We start from the raw sequence: 4,693 nt of genomic DNA on the forward strand, positions 1-4,693 counted from the left end.
TATCTGGTCTGTCCTTCTGGAATACTTGTAGCCACATTATGTACAAGACTCACCGTGGTTACGAGTACTTTCAAGCTGGACGGAGGTGAAGAGAGGCATAGAAACTTGGCATCAATTTGGGCGCAGCATGCGGAAGTTTGTAATCAACCTTCAGCTTTTCTATGCATCTATAGACTAGCAGGTTGGTTGGTGTTTCTTTTTGGAGCATTTCTAGACAAAGTGGGTCAGCGGTAGAGCGCATACTTTACTTCATTTGGGATCAGTCATGTTTTCCAGCAATTCTTGACTGGACAAGCATATCTTGATTTTTTTATTGGTCTAAAGCTTTCACTGTAATTTTCCAAAGATGCAGTATTGTGGTGGCCAGGTGGTCAAGCTGATGGGCAAAAAATCCATTGGCATTGCTTCATATTTCTTAGAACCCTGCTGGAAACATACCTTTCTCTTCCCCCTGACCAGCAAAGGATGCCACCTGCTTAACAGTGCTTGATTTGTAAATATATAGGTACAGGAACACTTGTGGACTGGGTGATCAGGCCAAAAAAGTTACTGTAACACACAAAAAGTGACGCACATGTAAGTAAAGTAACAATGGGACAAACCTTTGTGTCACAACCAGTCAAATTGGAATAAACAAAAAAAAATGAAGAATTGAATTGCCTATCTGGTCACTGTTTCTGTTGATTCTATTCTATCTGTTCTGTTTTTGTCCATTCTATCATTTTAAGGCATTGATAAGGAAGGGGGTGTAGCTCAGTGGTAGAGCGAATGCTTAGCATGTACGAGGTCTTGGGTTCAATCCCCAGCATCTCCAGGTGACACTGTAGTCTTTGCTAATGGCCAGATTACACTGCAGTGAATTTTAGAGACCTTCACTTAAATATTTCAAATCAGCACATGTGGTGATTCAGTGCAAGCTCCCAGTCCCGCATTACCTTTGAACCTTGTAGCACTTATAAAATTCAAACAATATTATTTCATCCATCCACACTACCTGCAGGAAGGTGAGACAAAGTGGCCCATTCAGGTGGCCTGGGTTCAACTCCTGGCATGGGAACATTGTGGTCAGCCTTTTGGAAGACTTGAATCCACAGTATGAATAAGACACGCTGTGGGTTGTTAAGAGAGACATTGAAAAATCCCATCCATTTAGGATGCAGCGTGCAATATGCAGTAATCAACCTTTAGCTGTTCCATGCAACGTAGCAGCGGTTGTACTTGAAAGCATCCCTTCACAGGGACTGGAACTTAAATCTAGCTCCTTAGAGCACTCAGCCAGATTTTCTGGGGCGGGACAACACAAACTCAGAGCTGCTTGATAGTGCTTCCTACCCCATTAAAAAAAAACTGTATTAAAAATCAAGACCTGGCTCTATTTGGCTGAACCAAAAGAAAGATACAAATCCCGAGCTATGTGCTTCTCTCCATGACATGCAGAACCAAGCACATTTAGATATTAAAAATGCTTGCTTAAAAGCTGGTGACCCAACTATGCACTGTTCTTTAACCTCTCAAACATCAATGAGGCTTATGTTACAATTCAATCTGTTACACTTGATCTTTATATTTCTCATATGGTCTAGGGGTTAGAATTTCTAGTTCTCGCCGAGGCAGCCTGGGCAACATTCCCAACTTCCAGTATGGGTATGTCTCGCCAAACCTGAGCTTAGAATGTTTAGTAAAACATGCTGTCTCCATGAATTCATGGAGAGTTAAATCTGGTAATGTAATTGCGCTAGTTTCAGAAAATAATGTGGATAATTTCCACTTTCTTAAACACAGTTTTGATGTATATTGTTGTTGTGGCCGAGAGGTTAAGGCGATGGACTTGAAATCCATTGGGGTTTCCCCGCGCAGGTTCGAGTCCTGTCAGCAACGTGTGTTTAGCAGCACAGATTTTGAGGTTCTATTCTATAAACCAGCATGTTTGCTGATGTTTAATTTCGGAGCCTTTCTTTCAGAACGAGGGCATTTATGAAATCCTTGTTTCAATCCCCTGCATCTCCATTCAATATGTTGATGGCACAAAGTGAAAAGTGTTGACTCCAGGTCTCGCTTGGACAATAATCATGACAGACAAGAGATGGTTATGTAGCTCAGTGTTAGAGCACAGTCTTTCGTAGCAAGATCCCAGTTCCACATTCCTTTAAAATTAGATTTCATATTTTGAAGCGATTTGAGTCTATTAGACGTATACAGCCCCATGGGCATTACGCACTGGCCTCTTGAACCAGGGATTGTGGGTTTGAGTCCCATGATCATAACCATTCAGCAGAGTGGCGCAGCGGAAGCGTGCTGGGCCCATAACCCAGAGGTCGATGGATCGAAACCATCCTCTGCTAGAATGTTTTTTCTTGCATTATTGCCATTGTCAATCCAAATTAACCAAGCTAGTCAGTAATGTGTTGGATGATGGAAGCCGATCTTCAGCGCAAGCTCCCAGTTCCACATTTGCTTTGAATCTAGCAGCACATTTCTTTTATCCATCCTACATTGTTATTTCTTTTTTGGGGAAAAGGATAGCTGAGTAGTGAAAGAAGATGTAGGTCAAAAAAGACCCATGATTAGACATTTTGAAGCAATTTGAGTCTATTATGGGTACATAACCCCATAAGCAATATGCACAGGATACTAGCCTCCAAAATCCGGGATTGTGGATTTCAGGTCCATGGTCTAATAGGCTGAGCCACAAGGAAAATACTAATCACTAGACTTGTTGCACGTGGAATGGGCTTATATCTATTACATACAGAACTGTTCCTTAACTCTCAAGCATCAATGAGGCCTTCTTTATACGCCATAAGGCGCTGGTACAGCTAGCAGCCCGGTGTAAACGCTCTCTCTTTTTTCTCACACTTATTGTGCTTCATCTCCTATATTTTGTAAATATAGTTAGTACATTTTTTCTATTTTACTGTACGATAGGGACACGCGCTGGAATCGTTTTTAATTCAACTGTTTTTGACTTTTTTCAGCTGGATTTGAGCGTTTTTCGTCGTGTTGTTGTGATGTGAGCTAGCTCCGAGCTAGCCCCCCCGCGCCCTCCGGCCGCCGCCAAAGTACGGCGTGTTGTCGGTACACGCTTATATACACGTTTATATGAAAGAGGAACTTCATGAACGATCGGGACACGCACTGGAATCGCTTTAAAATAACTTGTTTTGACTTTATTCGGCTGGATTGAGTGTTTTCATCGTGTCTTGGCTCTGAGTCCCCCGGCTCCGGCCCCGCCCCCCGGCCGGCGCCGTACCGCGTTTACACAAAGGAGGAACTAATGAAACTGCGGAGAACAGTCGTCTTACCCGGAGATCGTCACGTTATCCCGGCGGACATCCTAAGGAAAACGCAACGAAGCAGACAGGCTGGACGTAAACTCAGAGAGAAGAGAGGGACAAACAGGAAGTCGGTTCCCGCCGTAGTCATGGGTAACGTGAGGTCCCTTCAAAATAAAATGACGGAAATAGCGAGCCTCATGCGGTCCCAGAGGATTTACAGTTTGTGAGAGCACGGGATTGTGTGTCTGACACTCGGACCTGCAGTGTGGGGGCGCCCCAGGGCACTGTCCTCGCGCCCTTTCTCTTCACCCTTTACACTGCAGACTTCAGACATGACACGGACAGCTGTGTCCTGCAGAAGTTCTCTGATGACTCTGCCATCATCGGACTCATCACGGACGAAGATGACGCAGAGTACAGAGGACTGGCGCAGGACTTTGAGGACTGGTGTCAGCGGAACCACCTCATCAAAGCGGGGAAGACCAAGGAAATGGTGGTGGATTTCCGCAGACGCCACCCCACTGCCCCCTTACCAGTGAACATCCAGGGACGGGACATTGAGAGAATGGACTCATACAAGTACCTGGGTGTTGATCTGAACCACAAACTGGACTGGACTCATAACACAGACGCACTGTACAGGAAGAGACAGAGTCGGCTCTACCTCCTGAGGAGACTCAGGTCTTTTGGAGTGACAGGGCCACTCCTGAAGACCTTCTACGACTCTGTGGTGGCATCAGCCCTCCTGTACGGTGTGGCCTGCTGGAGCAGCAGCATCACAGAGAGGGAGAGGAAGAGGCTGGACAAAGTCATCGAGAAGTCCAGCTCCGTCCTGGGCTGTGCTCTGGACTCGGTGCAGGAGGTGGGGGACATGAGGGTCCTGGCTAGATTCACATCTATGCTGGACCATGAGTGTCATCCCCTGCAGGACACTATGTCCGCTCTGGAGAGCAGCTTCAGTGAGAGACTAATCCACCCTCGCTGTGTGAGGGAAAGGTTTCGTAGGTCTTTCCTTCCTGCTGCTGTCAGACTTTATAACAAACACTGTTAGTCCTGAACACTCGCAATACTGACCTAACCTAATACTGATGTGCAATTCCGTCATATGTGCAATTGCTGTTGGAATCCATGTGCAATTCATGTGCAATTACTGTGAAATTCATGTGCAATCTATGTGCCTTCATGACACATATTCATGTGCAATAACTGTTGTGATCACATGCAATGGTATTTATGTATTTATCTTATTATCTTATCTCATCTCATCTCATCTCATCTCATCTCATCTTATCTTATCTTATCTTATCTTTTTTACCATTAAATTAGCTCTTACCTTCTCAAATCCTTCCCATATGGTCTAGCGGTTAGGATTCCTGGCTCTCATTCAGGTGGCCCGGGTTCAACTCCAGGTATGGGAA

At 45.0% G+C, this 4,693-nt stretch overlaps 3 non-coding genes across 3 annotated transcripts; all 3 read left to right on the forward strand.

The window, feature by feature from the left end:
- Positions 1-742: 742 nt before the first annotated feature.
- trnaa-agc (transfer RNA alanine (anticodon AGC)) lies at positions 743-814 on the forward strand. The gene has a single exon. It is a non-coding gene; the product is annotated as a tRNA-Ala (tRNA).
- A 982-nt stretch (positions 815-1,796) lies between these two features.
- trnas-uga (transfer RNA serine (anticodon UGA)) lies at positions 1,797-1,878 on the forward strand. The gene has a single exon. It is a non-coding gene; the product is annotated as a tRNA-Ser (tRNA).
- A 2,743-nt stretch (positions 1,879-4,621) lies between these two features.
- trnae-cuc (transfer RNA glutamic acid (anticodon CUC)) lies at positions 4,622-4,693 on the forward strand. The gene has a single exon. It is a non-coding gene; the product is annotated as a tRNA-Glu (tRNA).

This window comes from Eucyclogobius newberryi, unplaced genomic scaffold (assembly GCF_026437365.1).
Source record: "Eucyclogobius newberryi isolate DKJ021-1_F unplaced genomic scaffold, fEucNew1.0.hap1 SCAF_83, whole genome shotgun sequence".
Taxonomy (NCBI): Eukaryota; Metazoa; Chordata; class Actinopteri; order Gobiiformes; family Gobiidae; genus Eucyclogobius; species Eucyclogobius newberryi.